The following is a 22,503-nucleotide window of genomic DNA, read 5'->3' on the forward strand; positions in this document are numbered from 1 at the left end:
TTATTTACAGCAAGTGCAAGAGGCGGCAAAGTCATTTGCAGTGATATGTGAGAAACCCAAAGAGTACAAGGTGGGCTTCTCCTCAGGACCTGATGTTATTCCATTAGCAATATCACAGGGATTTGTTGCATGGCCTCCTTGTTCCCACTGCCTTTTAAATGCCACACTGCAGCTCCTGGTTTGGCAGTGGGACACACAGCACTTCCTGAGACATCCTGGAGAGCAAGGAGTTATTACAGGCAGGCCAGTGAAGGAGAACAAGAAGAGGCTTGGTCCCTTGGCAAGGCTACAAAGTGCCTTATGTTTTAATGACAGATGCTGTCAAACACTGAATGGATACGCCTCAGAATTAATATATTAGCAGTTAGCACAAAAGGTCCTTATCCGTGACTAGAAATAATGCAAATATTGATAGCAATTACTCATGGGACTTTCAGTGTACTTTCCCCTTACCCTTGTATCCTTTTTTTCCTTTTTTTTTCTTCTTTCTTTCTGGAGAATTTTTTTCCACAATGTCATTTCTTTAAAAAATCAGTGGCTTCCATGATCAGTCATTGCACTTGGAAATTTTATCTTCATCATCCTTTAGTATGCTGGTTTACTTCTCGAGGGTATCAACACTGCCCTATGTAATGAATGCTTCATGTGTTTTAGAAACTTTTTAATAGCTGAGTCCAGAAGCAGAAGTTCACAAATTGGCAGGGAGAATGGTCACAGAAATGGTCCCATCCAAGGGGCTGAGGGCTTGTGGGTCAGTTTTGATGCAAAGTGAGGTTCTTTGGAGGGTTGCAGACTTCCTATATTCCTCTCCTGGTTAATGTAGGAGAGTGTGCTACAAAAAGTAGGAGAAAAGTGCTACTGACACCTAATTCTATGGAGAGTCCATGGCCATGGGTCCCTTAACCACCTGTCAACACCTTGCCAAATGGCACAGGGAAGTATTTATTGTTTTACACCTGTGGGAGAGCTCGGCAAATGCTCATTTTCTCTCAGAGGCTGCATGTTCCCAAGGAGAAAATATTTGCAGTTTCAAATCCTCTGCACCAATTACTGCATAAGTCCCCAGACCTATATATGTGGCTTTGGTTGGTTGGCAGTTTTTACGTGCCTCAGCACCCCTGTTCATGGCAGTGAACATGGTTCAGATGGCAGCACTGTCCACAGCCCATAAATCTAGTGCATCTTCCTGCTTTTTGCAGCATAGGAGAGGTTTGATGGATTGCCTTTGGTTCAGGCAATAAACATATCCCATTAAAATCAGTCTTCTGAATCTAATGTTTGTCTAATAGATTGCTTCCCTCACATCTCAACATATTTAGCTCCTAGTAAATAGTTCAGGGCTCTTGGGAAGACTCCCTGTCATTTGGCATCTTCTTAGCATGAATTAGAAACACAGATCTTACAGGAGCACTTCCTGTGTGCTGGAGCTGTTTGGTCACATGCTATTCATGCCCTGAAATGGGAGGTTTAATCAGGTTTCCTCGTTCTGAGAATCAGACCGAAGGGATACAAGGCTTATCCCTTTTCCCTTGTTGCAGCCTTGCATTCCTGTGCACGGTGTTCCATATGGGTTCCTGTTGGTTTTCCTGCTCCAGAGGCAAAGCTTTGCAGCAAACACCCACGGGAGGGGTCATGTCCCAGCTCTGCTGGAGCCCTGCAGGCAAGCAGCTGGCACAGAGCCACTGCTCCTCTTCCTCTCCTCCTCCCTTGCTGGGAAAATACCCATTGAAATCCACATCTGGCAGAGAGCTGGTGCTATCCCTGGACTACAAAAACATAGGGAAAGGGAGGTGGATTGCTAAAATACAGCCTGGAGGCAGATAGGGGCTTTGACAAGATGTAAAATTGTTTGACATCTTGGCTGGGGCTGAGGGACCTTTAGCAGCACAGCTCTGGGGACTGGCAGAGCTCAGCAAATGCTGCTGTGTGTCAGCCTGGCTCTACCATTCCTTCCAGGTGAGGAAAGAAATGTTCTCAGGTGGGGGACTGGGAATTCAGTGGTGAATCCAAGAGACAGAGACATCTAAGAACACTGTTGTCTCTGCTGCACTCAGAGCTCAGCGGTCATCCCATCATCCCGGGCAGCTCCTACTGCTCCAGGCTTTGAAAGTGTTGTTTGTTTGTTTGTTTGTTTGATTTGAAGAGAAATCTAAAAGATGCAATCACCATACTGTCTCTATCTCTGTTTTAAGCAGCAGCAGAGAAGAGTTGATTACACCAATCCCCCTCAAATTATGGAGCTTACAAGACAGGTAAACAATTATCAAGGATTTTTTAATCAGAACAAAGTAAATTCCCTCCCTTCAATTTCCTCATTAAAGCAACATTTTTCTTTCCTGGTTTACTCAGGTTTACTCTGTGCTCATGTACTCTTTATCTAGATTTCATCTCCACAGGGTTACCTTGCTGTTCTGTAAATACAAGTATGTCTAGCAAAGGGAAAATTCATCCTGAGATGTAACATTTTCAAGACTGAATCATCAAACCACAGCTTCCATGTGTTCAGTGTAACATCCTAGCCCCATCAGTGCCGTGTATGCTTCATTCCAGGCAGCAGCTCAAACAGAAAATAAATTATTCAGATTGAAAGTCAGAGGACAGTAAGTTTTGAGAGTTGCCAGAAGTTGATTACTCATTGATGCCTTTGTAGAGGCAGAATTCTGAGAGACAGTTTTCATGTAAACACTCTCCTTCAGAGTCCTGGGAGCTTTAATAGCTCACCCTCTTCCAGGTGAAAAACAATGCACTTGGCTTCTGATTTCCTGGTTTCCATATGTAATAAGGAAAATAGAAAGAGTGATATTAAAGAGAAATAAGATAAAAACCACAGAGGATCTCAGCACAAAAAAAAAGAGAAAAAGCTAACATGAAGCTCCAGATGTGTGTTTCTCGATTAAGCAGCAAATATCTCAAGAGCCAGGAATTCATTGTTTATGTGCAGATATAGAAATACTGAGACAAAAATCAAGAGATTGCTTAGCACCAGATTCAGCTCCAGTTAGTGGATTTGGTGTTCTTATGACCTGTTTTGTTGTCAATATTTGAATCTGATGCTGACTTTTTTGGCTGTTATTCCCCAGAAATCTGCTGCGTGAGCAGTGTGAAGGGGGCCATATGGGTGTGCAGGCTGGTGTGTGTACACAGCAGTTTTATTATTAAGGAGAGATTTGTGTGGCTGCAGTGGCACAATTGTAACCAGCTCCCAGCTGATTCCACACTCCTGCTCCCTGGGGGCCTGAAGGATGCAGTGGGATTCTGGAGCCCCACAGAACAATTGTGGTGGTTTCTCTCCTTTCCCCTCACTGATGCTGCAACTTTGACAATTTCATTGAGTGCCAGAGAGATCTCTGACAAGCAGTGAAAAGCAGAGGAACCCCAGAGGTCCTTACAGAAATCATTCAGATCCTTATACTATGCCTGAGTTCATTCTGGATCTGGTTTCCCTGTCTGAATGATACATGGATAAGTAAAAAGTATCTCTCTAGAACCCAATTTATCCAAGCAAAATCTGAGATAGTGCTGTTCTCCTCCAGAAAGCAACTTGAGAAAAAGAAACCAACCAACCAAACCACAGCCTTATAATAAGCTGATTTTTTTTTAATACCTTGATTTGCCATTCCTTCTTTCCCAGTTTTTTGTTGAACACTTTATTAAACATACATATATTCATTTAAAGCTATCCATTTGTCTAATTTCTTTGCAACAATAAGAATCTTTCTTTGCAAGAATATTCTTTGTAAGAATAAGAATCATATAATTATAGATGCTGATTAGTGGCATAATATCTCAAACTCAATAGTTTTGTCACTTTGACTGAATGTATCTTCTGACTCAAGGCTATGTGTAGCTGCATTTGAAAAAGCAAAAAGGAAACTGGATTCCATTGATTGTTTTAATGTAACTGCTAGAAATCAAGGGAAAAGCTTTCATTTTCTTCAGCGATACAGAAATCAGATACAAAGAATAAAAAGGTATTTTTCAGCTTTAAATGTACTTTTTCTGTTCTGATGTGTCACTTGACATATGTCAAAATAATGTAGCTGCAGTGGAATTTAAAATCAGGGAGCCACTGAGTGGTTTGGTACAGCAGTAATTGTTTCCTTTTCAAGTTCTTATGGATAATTACCATGAGTGACAGCAATAACTTTTAGCTGAGCTACCAGTTGCCAGAAGGGCTATATCATGACCCTCATTAGTGATGATGTTGGACTAGTGAGGTTCCATTCAAAATAATACAGTGAAATTGCTGTTTACCCCAGTGGCTGTGCAGGACAGCAAATCTGGAATAAAATGCTGAGGAGAAAAAGGGGTTTTTTGAGCTCCTATTCTGTTTAACAGAAAGATTGCTTAGAACAAGAATCACAGGCTCCTGGATCAAGCCCAGTGCTGAGTAGAATAAAATCTCTATTGAAAACTAGAATTGCAGTTCTCAACCATATGCTGATCGTTGCGTTTTAAAACCAATTCCACCCAAAAAATTCCTTGGATTGAGCTGTTCCTGTGAGAGACTGAGCACTGGTTCCATCTGAAGGTCACCACTGTAGCTACACACTTCTCACTGCTGAGCTCTGGAAAGGGCTTTGCATTCTAGAAAAGCCTTGCTGAAAGAGGTGTCACCAAACCAATTCCTCAGGAGGGTTAAATGTCAGCAGCTGTCAAATACAGGAAAGAGAAATTTGAGGGCTTGAGGCCATTAACAGCCCATAACAGAGACCCAGATAAAATAATAAGAATTAAAAATGCTGAAAGCAGGATTAGCCTTAAATACAGGGTTAAAAGTGGTAATAAAGATGCTGTTACCCAGACTGACAATAATTAGATGAAGTGATCAAGTGAAGAGGGGGAAAAGCTTGCTACACTTCAGCGTTGTTCCTAATCAGTGGAGATTCATTACAGCTGGCTCCAAACTACACTCAATCGGAGCAGATCTGCAATTAGGGCCTAAGGCAATACATTGGGATTATTATTTTATTTTTAAGAAATATGCCTTGTGCCACACTTCGTGCCTGGCTTCATGAGCAAATATTAAACTGGCATTGAGGAGAGTGCAGCACTAATGCAACAGGTGCAATCAATTCTCCTGAATATGTAAGTTATTAGGAGCCGGCTGGTTCTTTTGGGGGAAAGGTTAGGGTGGAGGGGAAACAGCTGCAGCTCGGTAAGTAAATTGCAGATGATGATTAGGGGAGGAGATGAAAAGCCAGTAGAACCCCTCACCGCAGGCAGGAGTTGGCAGGTGACCGGGGAAGTGTGAGTACTTTTTTTTTTTGGGAAGTTTCTTGGTGTTTTTCTGTGGTTTTTGTTTGTTTGCTTTTTTTAATAGTGTAAAGCAAAAGGCTGGTGATATTTACCAAGTGGTAAGCATCACTGTGAGAGGACTGAGAGTCTAGGGCCTATTTTTCTTTCCTCTGAGGAGATTGCTGTCTCCTCCTGTAACTGGAGGATCTAAATGCTCAATGTTGCTGGGTTGGCTTGCTGAGTCCATACAAAGGGAGTCTGCCTGCTCTCAGGAAGGTCTGAGAGCCTTTGTTTTGCCTTTTTGCTGTGAAAAAATTTAGGGTTTTGGGTTTTTTTTTTTTTGTTTTTGTTTTTTGTCTGTAGCGTCTTTGTGCTATGAAGTTGTGGTCCTTCCCTCCTCTTCCATGGTAGCCATTCTTTCCTCCTGCTGTTATCCCTATCAGCAGTGACCGTGTTGGGCCTCTCATCCCCAAGCCACTGCTGTTTCCAGGGCTGCTGGGGTGAGAGAAAAAGAGATACAGTGCTAGCTGTGATCCTGTCAGCCATTCTTTGGTTTCTTAGAACACTTTAAACTTCTGCTAGTGTTTGAAAACATATTTTGGCAGACTCTTGTGGGATGCAGGGGCTACCTCAGTCGATGGAAAATGCTCCCCATTTGGAGGTCTGCATCACAGCATTCCAACTATCCTGGATTACTAGCAGGATTCCATATGAGTACATGAGTTTCTGCATGGAGGTTTAGGAAGAATAGTATAAGAGATAATTAGAAGAGGTTAAGAAGCAAAATACAAGGAAATTGGCATTTCTATCTAATAGAAATACAATTGTTCAGATTAAACCGAAGAACTATGGGTTGTCACAAATGTATTACTCTGAGAGGAAAATAAGCTCCCAAATGGCATATAGTGCAGTACTTGGCTTGCTGAGCACTTTCTGTAATGACTCATTTGTAATATTCCTCAAGTGCAAGGAGGGGAGGGGAGGATGATGTTCCTAACTAGACGTGGTCTATCATTTCCTGTATTGGCAGTTGTATTGTAACTCAGAAGTTGCAGATGAAGGACTTGAAGTACTCTGCAGCTTTGTGATAAAAGGGGGAAATGTAATGCTTTTATGAAAATAACCTTGAAGGTAAAAGAAAACGTACATCCACTCAGGTGCAGGTCCATTAAATGTTCCCTTGGTACACATTACAATAGAAACATTTAAGCAGGCAGTGTAGCAAAAATTGAAAGAAATATTTAAGTTTGAAGTCACTGTATCACCTCACTTTTGGCAGGACTATTTTTGTGTCACATAGGTTGATTTTTGTGATTTTTTTCATGGTGTTTTTTTTGCTCTCTTGGTAGTGAAGCAGTAGTCTTGTCTTGTTCTGTGATCAGGTAGAGAAAATACAACTTCAGGGACATGGGGCTTTTTCTTTTCAACTTTATAACTATGTGTGCCATTATTTAACTATGAGCATTTAAAATGTTTCCCTTTGTATTGCTTTGATTGCATTACCTATTGACATTTTGGAAAGGCAGATCTGACCTTCTGGGCTTTTTCTTTGGAGGTGATTTATTTGCAGCTGGCTATTAACTGAACAAAATGAAGTTTTAAGAAAGTATAAGAGAGGCAGGGGCTTAAGGCAATGGGAGAGGAAGGAACAGGAAGTCAATAATGTGAAACTCAGTTGGAGGTGAAGTTTTGGATGTGGGCCCCCTCTATGACTCTTAGAGTGATGAGAGGTGTATACATATATACATATATGTATGGTTGTTTATAATACCTTGACATCCCTCAGGCAACTATGGTGTGAAATAGTTTAATTCGGGCAGGTAATAACTGAGTTTAATTGTGCTAGAATGGGAAACTTGGGGCCTGAAGGTAGGCATGGAGAAGTCAATTCAAGTTTCTACCTCACACCTAAGAAGGTGTTCTGTCTTTAATGTAGAGGATGGGGGAATTGCACAGTGATTCTCTTGCCATGAGAAGGAGAATGTGGAGAAAACCTGGAGGGATGGCTGGTCTGAAACAAGTGATTTTAAGTGCTTTGGTATTTAAGGACAGAGCCCTGTGAACTGGGCAGTCTTTCCATTGCTCAGGGTCTGGAAGACTCCATTAGCATCCTGGGCTCCCAGAAATGTGTGGGCAGCCCCAGGGCATTCAAGGACAGAGGTAGGAGTAAGGCACAGGTGCTCTCCTGCTCTGAACACTGAGGGGAATCACTGCCAGATCAACATTGATTGTGGCTTTGTGGAGAGAAAAGGGATGATGACTTACCAGCTTGATACACCATCCTGGTCCTGTATTAGCTCCTTCTCTTAGGTGATGTAGATGTGAATTGAAGAAGGAAAGGGTCACTCCAAAAGGAGGTGCAATCTTTTACCTTCCATCCTACAGTAGTCTCTCTGGAAAGAACATTTTTTTGTGTTTCTGTGTGTTATCACTACTAAGCTAAACTTTCAAAAGCCTATGGACAGATGCTTAGACAGAAGCATTTCATAGAATGCTTTGGGTTGGAAGGGACCTTAAAAATCATCTGGTTACAACCCTGCTGCTGTGGGGGAAAGGTGGAAGCATTCTAAAAAACAGTATGCTCGTGGCAGTGGGAATACCTTTCCTGACTGCTGTTCCTCTCCTCATTAAAAAATACCACAACTCCCCAAAACTTGATTAAAAATTGTTACCCAACAGAAGCTGCAGGCAGATCTGCCTTTCCAAAATGACATTAGGTAATGCAATCAAAGCAGTACAGGGAAACATTTTAAATGCTGGTATTTAAGTAATGGCACACATAGCTATAAAGTTGAAAAGAAGTAGTAAAAATTATGACTGTCACACAAAGATATCACTTTAAGGTTGAATAATAATGAAGTTAATGACTTTTGTGGGAGTGGTGGTAACAATACAATATTATTCATGATTGCATGGCAGAGTCAAGAGACATTTCCATATATTTTTACTAGGAATATAAAGGCATCTTCTGTGAAGCTAAAATGAATAGAGGCAATTGCAAAACTAAACTGGTAACACATACACTGAAAGATTTGAGGTGCTATTAAGTCAATGTCTCCTCCCACAAACTAGCACTGCACAGAAATAATATATATGAAAATGCTGGGTTTTCCCTTTCTTTTCCTTCTTCTGCTAAGTTCTTGGGGAATGAAAAGTGAAAATAGTCTTCATTTGGAGGTTTTGAAGCAGCTGACCAGGGTTTAAATGTTGCTATGTGCCCATATATTTCTGTAATTGGACATGGCCTTAACACTGGAAAATGTGGTCCCAGTAACAGAGATGAATGTTAGTAGTAAAAGTTAATTTTGTCAGCATTCAATTCTTATGTCTCGTTGATAATATTGTACTGATAGTAAATTCCCTAATAGGAACAATTATGAGATTTAGCACCTACCAGCAGCCCATGCTCTATGGCCATGTTAGTGACAATATAGGAAACATATGAAAGAAAGAAGTGCAGTGGAGGGTGAGGTTTGTGTAGATTTACTCTGGGAATCGTGCAAATGTTTTTGGACTGCTCTCAGTTTCTTGGCATCAGGATATTTGAACTAAAGTGATTTCTATTGGCTTCTGATAACTTCTGGGTCATTATGCTGTCAGGATCTCTGTTACTGCCATGGCAGATTCTCACAGAACTGGGCACACTTTTAATTTCAGTGACCTTGGATGTGTGAGGTGGGGAAATGCACTCAAAGTGAAACATTAAACTACATTCCTAGCTAAAAGTTTGAGATGTTGAAGTCTAGTTGCAGTTCTTGGGATATAGTTTTCATGAAGGTCTTATTTTAAAATAAATCAGACACTCATTTTTCTTAGAGATATATTGCCTTTTCTCTGTGTCTACTTTCCTCAAATGCTTGTTAAATTCTGTAGTATTTAAATGGAAGCTTTTATATTACTTTCTTTCCAGTACTATTCTCAAAAATAAAATTAAGTTCTTTGACTTAGGCCCAGCCTAAAAGTTGGTTCTTTACAAAAATAAAATGTGAGCTTGGGTGCAGCCAAGACCAAGTATTTGCTTCCCAGAAAGTCCACCATATAAAAGTATAAGGATGTGTAACAGTAGCAGATACCCAAAATTTGCATTTAAATAGATTAATGGTGGGGCAGATTACATCTGTTTTCATCTGTGTAAAGTTTGATGTTTGGTTTTTTTGTAGTTTAAATCTGAAGTTTTGTGATGGAGGGTTAGTGGGTACCTGAAGGATTTGGGATGATTTACTTAGTTATGTACTGGGAGTGCCATTGCTGAGGGAGAATGGCAGGACCAAACAAGGGTACAGTCTTAAAGCCCTGAAATGAAATCAAATACAATTCTCAAGTTCTTTTTGTCAAGACGATCCTAAGCAATGGAGACTGGCAGTTTTAATCAAATTACATACATATAGAGCTCTGAATTAGATGGTGTTTTGAGGTACTTCTTTTAGTGCTGCTTGTATATGTTTGATTTATGTAATTAGGATTGAAGTGGGTGTACTTTCTGACAGTGCACTCTCCAAACAGCAGCATTGTTTTGGGACCCTGATAAAAATGAACCAAGAGTAAGGAATTTTTCTAAGCTCTGTGTTTGTAATCAGGAGAGAGACAGGAGGCAGAAGGAAAGTCAGCGCCTTGTGGGCCCTAAAAGCAGTGCAGAGGGTGCCAGGGCTCCCTGCTGTCCTTGTGGTTTGTGGCATTGGTGGAACCATGTGCCAGGGCTCTGTGGGAGCACCAGGGAGCAGGGGGTGGGCCCTGAGATAGAGCTGTCCCCACCTGTGGGATCTGGGAGTCCAGCTCTGGGGCATCACTCCGCTATTTTCTTCACTGAAAGGGTGGTCAAGCACTGGGACAGGCTGCACAAAGAAGTGGTGGAATCATCATCCCTGGAAGTGTTCAAAGAAGTGTAGGTGTGGTGCTTAGGGAAATGGTTCAGTGGTGGACCTGGCAGTCTTAGGTTGGTGGTTGAACTTGATCTTAGAGGGGTTTTCCAAACTGAATGATTCTGTGAGGTGAGAGAGGACAGCAGGGCCAGGGCAGGTGGTCTTTGAGTCCTGCCACAGAGTGCAGCTGCTTTTGAATCTGAACTGGTTGAAGCAATTCCTTTTATTATTTCCCTCAGTTAACATTTACTTACAGGCTTCCTCAGATGCTGCAGAGGAAGTCAGTCATGAACTGCTACAAGGCACAGGAACAGTACAAAATATCAGGAAATAACAGTTTCTGTGACAGGATTGGAACATGAAGCTCTGAAAATATAAAAGTGTGGCATTGAGTGTCAGAAATAATACTGCTTTGAACTTTACAGCCCTAGAAATTCCTCTTCTGTAATTCAAGCTGTTTAGGATCATAAACAGTTATTCTCAGTACTGCTGAAACCACTGTGACACTCATATCATCGTTTTGATGTTTGAAGTCTGTCACGCATCAGAAGGCAAGCGTAATTACATATCAGGAATATCTCAGAGCTGTTTAAGAAGTCAGGGTTACTCACAGGATGCTTTTGATGCTCCTCTTCCCTGTCATGACTGTAGAGTTTTAAGTGTAATGAGATGTTCTAGTTAAGGTTTGAGAGATGATTGTTGGAGAAACAGGACAGATACTTCAACTTACATTTCTAACAAATGACAGAGTCAGTGACCTCTTGTCAAACTGTGGGGACATGATCAGTAGTACTGTGGGCTCTGGGAATCTAAGGTGAAAAGGTAACATTTCATTTTGGAAGAAGTAGCATTTTTTTAAGTAGAGTCTTGTGTTGTTTAGGCCATGCTTCTCACTTGCCATTCATCAAAACGCCCTGGTTTGGATTCTGTGTCAGTGATGCAGCCCATTGCAAGAGTTACTGCTTTGCCTCAGTAGTTTTGTTTTGTGATTTGAAAGAAAATGGCTCCTATGGTGTTAAAGCTTCTTCCATGCATTCTCACCTACCTGTGCTGATTCAAGATAGAACCAAAACCACCCTTTCATCTTGGCTAAGAGCGTGTGTGCAACAGGTGCTCCATGTTGTACTCAGTCTATTATTTTAGAATTTGGTGGCAGAGAACACAAGGACAACATTAAGTCTGTTTTGGTTATCAAGCCACAGTTATTTCTAAGGGCCTTTTGACAACCTGATTGTGTTGGAAATCCTTGAAAAGTCTACAGCAGTCCTTGGCAGATTTCCATCTGCCTCTCTTCCTCGCATCCTTCAAAACAAGTCCTGCATCTTGGTGTTGAGATCTTTATGGAGATCAGATGCTGCTATTATTGCTGCTGTGTTATTGTCTGGGATTGTTTTGTCAGTGTGTAAAGTCAGGCCACTATCTTCCAAATGTTTTCTGCTCCTTCTTTTTGTGCTCAAGAGTCCCTTCAAAGACAATAGAATGGCTTGGCAAGTGCAGTGCAGCACATGTACAAGCACTTACAGAATGAGCACTTCAGTCTCATTAATATGCAAGATGGAAAAGCAGGTTGTGAGAGTGAAAACTCGGTGTGGAAAGAGCAATGCAAGAAGACACTTGTTTATATGAAGAAGTGTTTTGTGCATAGGAAGCAATGTTGCACAGAAACAGGCGACGCTCCAGTAGTGGAGCTTCAGAAGTGAAATTGCCAGATAGTTGGAGAAACCACTGATCCTTAGCAGTTCTACAAACAAGAAAATTTCATTAGCAGTATTGTTTTCAAATTGTGTGATGGATCATTTAAGGTTTGGCAAACTCCATTTAGTTGTGAGCAAGCTGGAGTTGTAAGGATTGATCTGGATCTTTGTTGTTCTCTTGGGCTTAGAGCTGTGTGCAGAGAAGAGAAAGAATAACAGATTGGGTGCTAACACTGAAGGTGACTTTTGGTAGGAGTTTGAAGCAAGAAGTCAAAAGTTTTATTCAGCTAAATGTAAAATATCAAATAATATAGAAAGCTGTGTGGTCAGTCTGCCAGAGGAATTTCCAGAGGAGGAAAAGGAGGATGGATTGTGGTTGGAATACTAGGTTTTGACCATTGGCTATAATAAAATCTTCCTGATTTAGCTTTGATAGGTTGATTCTCACACCTGTAGTTGTCTCCTTCCTTCTTGTTACCACTTATATTTTTACTTGATTTATATGTGGAAGCCTTTTATTCTTTAAATAGCAGTGGTCCAAGAACTGAACCATGTCTTTGTCAGGGAAGTGTGGAATTCACTTTGGTCTTTAATACTTTCCTCTAAAAAGGCTATAACAGCTCCAGTATTTTGAAAACAGATTTAATAATGAAGAGCCAGTATATAATGATGCATTCCTGGAAAGGAAGTAATTATAATGGTTTCTGTTGGAAACCTGGAAATGCCAATATATGCCAGTGGGCCAACAGGGTATGTACACTCGCTGTGGGGCTGTTCTATTGCTCATGTGTACAGCAATAAATGGGGTCTTTTTCCCTGATGTAAATTCCATGTTCACAGTGTATTGTTCACAAGCACAATGCAATAATGCAGGTGACTGATGGTTTGGGCACAGCTTTTGTTGGCTGTTGCTAAAAAAAATAACCAAAACAAAACACAAAACCCAAAGAAGCAAAACTGAGCTCAGTCTGATTCAGATGTTTCCTCTCATGGCTGGCATGGGCTATGAACTCTTTATGCCACCATTTAGCAAGTTTTCTGGCCAACCAAGAAAGAGAAATCTGCTCCAGCCAGATTCTCTCAAGATTGATAAAATCAGAGGTTTTTCACCCCACAGCAGGTTATAAGATGGGCAGATGCAAGCTTGGCTGTTCCACCAAACCCAGGTGTTGGGAAATGGGGTAAGGGAGCTTCCTTCTTTTCCCTACTTGATCCCCCAGTTGTTAGTGAAAAAAAGGCTGACTACAAACCAAATCTTGTTAAATTTGCAAATTTCACCTTATCAATGCTGCACTTTTGTTGAATGAGGAAAAAAATACAGAAAAAATACTGTGTTTCAAGGCAATATTTTTATCTGGAATGATATGTGAAATATAGGAGGTAAAAAAAGGTCAATCAGTGTGCTGCAGACACAGCTGATGAAGCAGCTCTACTATCAGCAGAACTAAAGAAAGATTTCCATATTGAATATATATTGTGGTTCAAATTTTCTAATAGCAAGTAAAACATTTTCTGTTTGGAGTTTCAGTAATGGCTCTCTTTTGCATGGTCTCCAAGATCTGCCTGTCATGAACTGAGCTCACATTACAGCCTTTCAGGAAGTAATTATTAGGAATTACCTCCTTTGCTGGCTGTAGTTCCATTAAATGTTGAAGTATTTAACCTTGTCAGACCTTGTTGTCAGATTTAACTGAAATTAGTCATTGGATTCAGGGGATGTCCTGTTCCTTAGTCTTGCTATAGAGTGGCTGAAAATACCTGATAGATGGGTGTTTTTTTTTTGTTTCTATGACTAGTTAAATGGCTCTAATATTCACAGCAATATCCTAAACGGGTAACTTAAGGTGCCAAAAATAACAGGCTCCATTTCAACAAAATTTTTCAGTGACCTCTGCCAAGCCCTGCATATGGAGGGAAATATATAGTAAGATGTAGGTTGTTGTTCCCAACACAATCCCTACGTGCTGTATTATTCTGGTACAAATTTAAGTTTTCAGTTTTGTCTGCTGAGAGAACTTATCGAGATACTTTTGGTTTTTGTGAAAATCTTGGGATATGGCAGCTGTACAGTGTCACTTGTCATACCTAGGCATAATGAAATGCTGGCTGGAGTGCTGCAGCGGCAAGGAGAGAGCAGCCTGCTGCATTGTCTGTTCCTGCCTGGAAAGGCTATTCCAGGCTGTGTCCTGCTTCTCCTTCCATAAAAGTAGAAGCTGCTATTGTAAAAGCAGCCAGGTTCTTTCAACGTGCAGCCTGCTTCTCCTAGGGTGGGGTGCACATCTTCTGTCCTGCAGAGATAGCTGCTGCTGGCATGTCCTGGTAGGTAGGATGGGGGGAAAGAAAAAGATGAATTTGCTTTTTTGTTTTTAAAATACTTAGAATGAAACAAACCCAAGCAAAATCCCCAAATCAAACTGCAGACACCAAAACCTCAAACCCCCCCCCACCCAACAAGAAGCCCAAAATTCAGCTGTTTCCAGGACTGTTTTGTTCTGGCAGTTCCATGCAGCATTGTGAGAAGTGAGCAGATACATTGGATGAAATTAATGAGCTGGAGGAAATCCAGGCATGCTGCTCAGCTGAATGGGGACACAAACCTGTTTTACACTGCAGAGGGCTGTGGTGTTGAGCCACAGCAATTTGTCCAGTCCTGAGTCTGAAAAGCTGCAGACACTCCTGCCTTTTGTGTGCTGTGTCCCATGGGATTGTCTGCTTTATGCCACCAGATGGTGAATTTCTGTTGTGAATGAGTGTGGTGAAAGGAAAACTCAGTTCTACACAAGCACCATCTAAGCTATCTAACTGCCAAACGTGTGCCAGGGAAGGGTGAGGGGCTGGAAGGGGGGATGGGAGATTGCAGTACCACCTGAGGCATAGGTCTCACTTTGGTAAACCAATGTTTCCTTAATGTTGATTTCCTCCTGGGATTCCTCTGCTGGTCAAAGATATGCTGCAGTGGTTTGATGGACCATGGAACCGATTAAGGAGTGCTGTACTCGAAGTCTAATTTGGTGTTTGTGTTCTTCCTTCCACATATGATGGGCCTCAACAGTTGTCAGTGTGGCTTTAGGAAAAAAAATATTTTTAATAGTAGAGTAAGGATCTCTTGTGTTTCATAAACATTTAATGCTAGCTCTAGCATTTCATAACCATCTTTAAACCACTCCCAGGGCCTCAAGAAGCAGTTCAATGGTATGTTTAGGAAACAAAGGGTACGACAGAAACTCAGTTGCCTTGATTATAGACTTGGTAGATGATAAGACTTGAATCTATCGTGGCTACTTGCTTTTAAAAAGAAAGCTGTGTTTTCATAACCTAGATATTTCCTACTAACCCTGTGAAATGTACAGGAACAAAACTCACTTGTTATTTAAACTTATATTTAATTTCAATCTAGTGTACAAAAAAAAATTGCTTCTATTGCTTTAGACAAATCACACAGATTTAAGTAGTAGTGTCAGAAATTAATTAGCATAATTAACAGGGAGATATGCATAGGCTTTTTTAAAGAACTTAGGTTTTGGCCTCCAGCAAAATCTTTCAGTCTTTTAATTTGAGAAATGTTTTCCCTTTGGGTCTGAATAACTCTTAGAGGCAGGAAATTTCATCAGCTTTTCACCCTAATTTGCTGTTTCAAGTGTGGTTAGTAGTAAGTGAAAGTTGCATTTCCTAATGCATGCTCAGTGATTTGAAACATGGTTCTGAGGACCAGAGGCAGCTGAGGTGTCCAGAAACAGGGCATGCTGGTCGAGACTTTCAGCACTTGGATCTCAGAGATGAGCTCCTGTGCTCTCTGTGGTTGCTAGGACAGGGCTTAGGGAAAGCTGAATGCCTGAACACATGGCTCTGTGGCCCACGTGGAGAGGTGAGCGTGCACAAACCTGCTGAGAAGTGCGAGCCTACCACCAACAGGTAGAACATGCTGGTGAGGAAGATTTAACTGAACTTTTGTCCCATTCCAGGAGTCTGCTGCCTGACTTCACTGTCAACTATTTGTTGATAATTAAAAAATTGGGTCACTTCCTTTCATAGCTGAGTGCTCTGAGTAACTGTTTTCTGCATATCACGGGGCCTCTGACACTCAGGTTACCAAATACCTTTCTGGAATGGCTTCAACAGGAAGCAAATCTGCTCAGTTGCTCCAACTTAACTCTTCTGCTAAACACGTGTGGGATTAACACAAGCCTGCTCTGAGATGTGGGTTTGCAGTCCCTCAGGCAGAGTAGAGGACTGAACCAGGGTCTGTTTTTTCCAAATGGAGCTGTCCAGCAGCTCTGAAGACTGTTATAGATGGAGAGGATGTGGTTCATTCTTGCCCTCTGCCTGGGCAGTTAATATAAAATGTTAATGCTGCATTTAGATTTTTAGAGTTAGTCAGGAATTTCTATAGCAGTGTAGAGCCATCACAGCATAATGGCTTGAATTTCTGAGAAGCAGTTTGGAATGAGAATATTCCTTGGATCCTAGTTTCGCATTTGCTTTCCACCAGATCTTGTACAAAAGAGACTTCAGCGTGCACACTTGTTGCAAGTGAGCACATGTTCACTGAGCACATGTTCACTAATCACATTGGTAGCAACCATATGCTAAAATGCATTCAGTCAAAAATGTCTTTGCATGGCTTTCCAGGCAAAATCTCTTCACAACTATCAGAGATGTGTCAGCCCTCTTTTAAGGGTTGGTAACGAGCTCTAGGTCATGTCTGGGAACCAAAGAAGTTGACTTTGCTGCACTTAGTCCATCTGTGTGGTCCTGGGTCCTATTTGCTTTGTCATTCCTAAAAACACCTTTTGGGCCTTTGGGTCAGTTGTGATTGGTGAGGGAACTAGTCTCTGTTCAGCTGTTTCAGGTGACTTGTGGAGTCATTTGTCAAAGAGCCTGTGGTGCTCACTGCTTTCCTTGGAGTCTCCCAATAGCTCTGAGAGTCCCCTTCTCAATAAAAATTCCTGCAGAAGAAATAGTGGCTGCTGCCTCCATGGCTGTAGTCATTTCATGACTGCTTGAGGAAATAGGTGGCCAGCTGGGATGATGATAAATCAACCATTTGTCTTCCTTTTCTTTCAAGTAAATGATCCATTGATCACCTTCTAATAGTGTTGTTGGACTAAGTCAAGGATCTGAACTGTAGCACTCTACTGAAATGGCAATTCATCCTGTGGCTATTCAGGTGCTATTAATGACACCAAATGGGAAAGAATATGAACAAACAGAATTTTGAATTTTTTTTTATAAGTCAGAGAGGGAATGCATTCTTGAGAAAGCAGTTTGGTCACAAATTTTTTCTCCACAGAAAAACCTCTGGCACAGATTTACTCAGCCCTGCAAGGAGGTGTAAAAATGCATTCTGTGAAAATGCATGTCCCACTGTTTCCTAGTCAAAATAGTGAGCTTTTTAATTCAAAGGTGTTATGATTTTGCTTCCCCTTCCCTTTTGGTCTAAGCACTTTTTTTGATTGTATGTTTTTCCAAGCATTGCAGTTGTGAAACAGGAGAGGTTACTCTGGGTTGCTATTTGGACACTTGAGTCTTGAAGGAGCAGGAAGACTCCTTCAAAGTTGAGAGCTGTTAAACCTTTTTCCTCTTAAAAAAACTCCATCTATTCATCTGAACGAGCCATTTCAAAAGATGCAGGATGCACTTCAAAGCAGACTCTCTTACCTGGAGGAGAGGGGCTTACACAAAGGTTGCATTTCAGACTTAAATACAGGACAAGGAACAATTGCACTAAGGCCTTCTCAGTGCAGATATTCAGACCTGTTCCTTCACTTTGTATTTGGAATTTCCATTAAATTAGATCGATACTTGGCTTCTTTCCTGATGTCCTATCACACTCTGCTGAAGTTATTTTCTGTGATCCATAATGAGCCTTGCTGCTATTCCAATAGTAATCACTGCTGAATATTAGCCAGGTAACAGAAAAAACAAGGAGCTAGGTTGAGCTGAGAGAAATCTGGGCCTGAAGAGTTTGTCCCAAGTTCTTATACTTCATATCTTATATTCAAAACTGTAGATCTGTGTGGTGGGGAAGGAGTTACTGGGGTTTGTTAAAAACCCCCAAAATATCATATTCAGTAGCTGAATTTTACTTTCATTTCATTTTGATGTAGATGAACATGCTGAGAAGTTAGTGGGTAGGAGGGAGACGTTGTGAAAGAACAGTAAATAGCTCTGGGTGAGGAGGTATTTCACCCAGGGTAGGGAAGACACAGCTCTTCCTTAGGGGGCTTGTGCACCTTGTTCCTCGTGATACCATGACATTGTTGTGTTGTTGGTTTGTTTTGTTTTTTTTTTTTCATTGCTTCATGACGAAATTTCTTTCAATTATTTCTTCACATTTACACTGAAAGCAAGTGCTGTAGACTTGCACAACTTGTATCTTTTCATTTACACCCTTCCCTTATTTGGGAAGGAAATTGTCAGCCAAAGCCAACCACTGGATATATTTCATGTAAGTTCCATTTCCTAAAGCGTAAATTAAAAGGTTTTAAAGCCAAACTCCTCTTGTTTGTTATAAATATAACAATTATTTCATAAGTGGCTTGCTTAGATGTATTACAGAATTTATTAGTAATTAAATATTGATGTCTAACAGCTACTGAGCTTCTATGAAGATAAAGGAGACAGATATGGTCTGCAGGGTGTTATCTCAAATGTTGCTGAAATGTTGAGCATGCAATTACCATCTTATTAGGGAAATGATGTTGAAAGAATTGTTCAGACATTTAATTGGTATCAAACAACATGTGATTGTCTGATTAGATATCAATTGCAACAAGGCACAAGCTGATATTTGATAAGTGATGGTGAGTGATAGCTTGCTTTTGTTATGCTAATTAAATGTCTAAATAGAATTGTAAATCATTAGAAAATCACTAACATGTTTGGCAGCTTGTCAAGTGATATATAAAAATGGGGGTTCTGCCTGTGTGTGGGAACTCGGACATTTTCTCACAGATTGGGACTGTTTAGCACAGATACTTTGGATAACTAAATCCCCAATTCCATGAAGTTATGCTATTCATCAGTTGCAAATTAATTTGTTGAAATGGAGGTATAAGTATTTACTGAATTGGGTAAAACACAGTTAAACCAGATAATTTACAAGATCTTCTTACCCAATTTTGCCAGCAGACGTCTTGTCTGAAAGTTGTTCCTTATCATGGTTAATCAATGTGTATTCATATACATATCTGCCTACACCATTATTTACATTTCTCCATGTAAATTAAGATTTCTTCCTTTGTTAAGTTGACTAGAGCTTTAAGACAGAGTACAACTGAAACTCTTGGAGGAGAGAAAATGTAATTTTCTTTTGCCATGCAAGCAGGGCGTTCTTTTCCCCCATACTTTGTAGAACAAGGATTTTGTTTCAACCTTGAAACAAAATACTTTTCTGAACTCAGTGCATGTTATAACTGTGACAAGAGTTTAATATGAAAAGTAAATTAATGAACATATAGGAAAGGGAACTTCTGAGGGAAGGAGAGAAATCTATGGGCATAAACCTCGACAAGGCTCCTCATTAACTTGTACAAATTAAAATATTTCAGGAGTTATGTTTCAGCCCAGGGCTTATTTGGTTCAGTTATGCTCTCATGCTGAAGCACAGGAAGGTAAGGGATGTGTGTTCCTGGAAATCTCGGCAGAAGCTACAATGCCTTTCTCTGTAGTTGTGTTTGCAAACACACCCAGCAGACCTTTCCTATTCTGAAAGAAACTCCAAGGGGAAAAGGAATATTTTCAGTCATATCTCTGTACTGTATTTCCAGTCATAAATCTATACTGTACTATGTACACATATCTACACTGTTCCAGCATAGGCTGTCCTATACTGTTACACTGAATGCCAAGGCAGAAGCTCAGAGTCCTGTGACTGACACTTGGCAGCCTTTCTTCTGTGTTGAGCCAGGACAAGAAGAGGTGCTAACATTCCAGAGACCAGCTTCCCTTTTTCTCTTCCCCTCCTCATTCTTACTGCCTGGGGTTTCCTGACACAGCTCACTGCTGATTTGGGTGCCTCTCCTCTTTTTCATATTTGCTACTCTGCAGTGGCTCTGACTTTTTTGTCTTTGCATCTGCGCTAAAGAATAGACATGGCTTTTATTTTTTTTTTTTTCTGAGTCAACTCAGAAGGAACAAAGGAAGCACTTCTGTCAAGTGGCAGATGATGGTGGTGTTTGTCTGACTTCAGTTTCCCTGCATGTGCAGCTGTGTAGAACTATATTTCAAAACACTGCCTTATTAACTTCTCAGGCTCCTGAAGGTTGTGTCCTGTGGCATATTTGCTCAGACAACAAATGCATCTATGTTTTTAACACAGAGCACTTGAGAATAACTGTATGGGTAGTGTTTTGGTGTTTTTTTTTCTGTATGAAATGAAATTGTATTTATTGCCTGTGAAAAAAATTAATTCATCACAATGCAAGAAGGCTTGTCACTGAAATGTTGTAAATGTCAACAAGTGTTTTTATCGTGATGTAATGTCAAAATTAACTTAAAATAGCTTTATTACATGCAAATGAAATGTTTCTTCGGGAAATGATCCATTCTATGTCAACTTCATTAACTAAACTGTCTTTGATTACTTTGATGCATAACATCTTGCTGTAATTCAAATACCTTAAATGAGCGCTCTGTAATCATAGTGGTGCTTTCAGCAGAGAGAAGATGGGTAATTATGTGCTGCAACCTGAACAGCAGAGAGGTAGCTCTTGGCTACTGTTTGCTCAGCTGGGTTATTGCCATTTGTTTAAAACAATCTTGCTGGGAAGATGGGTAGTACTTTTGAATGAGTTGGGAGTTTTTTGAAAAGTTGCCGCTAAAAGAGTTGCAGATAACTTTGAAATATTCCAAGTGCTACTGAAGCCAATAGCAATCTCACTTTTTGTTATAGTACTGAACAGAAAGGTTATTCTTTTCCTGTTTGAGATGCTAAATATGCTATCTTCCAGCTTTTCTCTGCAAAATGTTGCTTCTGGGGAGAGAAATGTACCAGATGGAGCATTACAAAGTTGTTGTGTTTGATGGTTTATTTTGTGTAGTTTGTTGAGTTTTCTTGGTGGTTCTGTGTCTTTGTTTGGTTCGTTTTTATTGTTGTTTTTCTAGTTTTGTTTTTTGGTTGGCTTTTGTGGGTTTTTGTCTGTTTTGTTTTTCTTTTTTCTGTGCTTTAAGAAAAGAAAAGTCCAGACAGACAGGAATTCTGTGACTTGTTTATTTGTTAGAGGAACTTGCATGGAATCTGGGCTCAGTCTGTGCAGACCTGACTACAGGGAAATGCATGATGTGAGCGTGTGGTGATTCACTGGTATATCATTTTAGAAGAGAAGAAATAAACCAATCTGATGTTGGAACATTTTATTTCAATGTTTCCCAAATGGTGCTTTATTTGTTTTTGGCTGTGATTTGAATGTTTTGTCTTTAGATATATTGATGCAGACTGGGGAAGTAAAAATCAAAATAAGGCTTTCCAATTCCCCTGCAAAAGTGTTTTGATTAGTCAAAAATGAATAGAAACAATCCCTCTTTGCCTTCCCACCTACAATTTGTCTTCAAAAAATTTAAAGTTTAAGGTTTTTTTTCTATATTAGATGAAGGAAGAGAGTTGAAAGAGAACTTCTGTTGCCTTACTGCTGCTTTCTGCATTGTCTCAGCTGTGCTTCTCTGATCTGTGCCTTTTCATATTGAATACTTCGTGCTTCACAAATATACATAAAATAAATACATAATTGCTGTTAATTTGACAACTGAACACAGCATGTACTGTAAGAGTCACAGGAGTGTGTTGCTCTGTCAGCTCACTGCACTGCAGTACGTAAGAAATTTGTTTCTCCCTCTGCTCCTGTTGCAGAGCAGATTTTCACACACACCCCTCCCTTGTGGTGAGTTTCCCCAGTACTTGAAAGCTGTTACTGTGAGCCCTTTGGACCAAGGAGTGACCCCAAATGAGGTAAAGTTGTCACAGCATCTCACTGTCTCTTCACTATCCTAGGCAAAAATCTTCCCGTCAGAAAACTTTGGAGACACTCCTGCTTGAAGAAAACACTTAATTTCTCCAGTTAATTAGCTTAATTGTAGCTTTGAGCAATCAATCTCATGCTTGCATTGTTGGGGTAACTTCTGTGCCTATTGGAGAATCTCGAGTTCCTCTTGTGGCTTGGCAGGAATGCTTGGGGAGGGGAGAAATCCCGTTGTGAGCTGCTGGAGGTAATTAAAATGCTGACAAGGGTGGTAATTCTGCAGCTGGAGAGGAGAGATGCTGTTAAGGAGTGAATTTCTGAGCCCATCCAGATCACATTTGGTGCCAGTTTGAGGCTGGAGGTGACAGAGGCAGAGCCACTTCCCATTGCCTGCTGCTGACCAGCCAAGACAGCCTCTCAGCAGGCATGGTGCTCACACACTCTCCTGTGCTGTGAGAGGGGATGGTGAGAACAAACCGAGGGGTTTAAAGAGCCTTCCACTCCATCATTCTCCCTAACCTCTCACATTAGGAAAAGAGCCCTTTCTGCTGATGCACATTGGGAAAGGAGCCCTTCTTCCATTGCATTGGCTGAGATGGACAGAGCTGGATTCTGTTGGCATCTTGGATTTTCTGTTGTTTCAATTTGCTTCCTAAAGTGCTTGCTTTCCACGAGGAACTTGCACAGAAATGCAATTTGCCAGTGAGTGAGTTTGTCTTTTCAGTTAGCATTTTTCCTTATAGTAAATGATATATG

This window comes from Anomalospiza imberbis, chromosome 8 (assembly GCF_031753505.1).
Source record: "Anomalospiza imberbis isolate Cuckoo-Finch-1a 21T00152 chromosome 8, ASM3175350v1, whole genome shotgun sequence".
Taxonomy (NCBI): Eukaryota; Metazoa; Chordata; class Aves; order Passeriformes; family Viduidae; genus Anomalospiza; species Anomalospiza imberbis.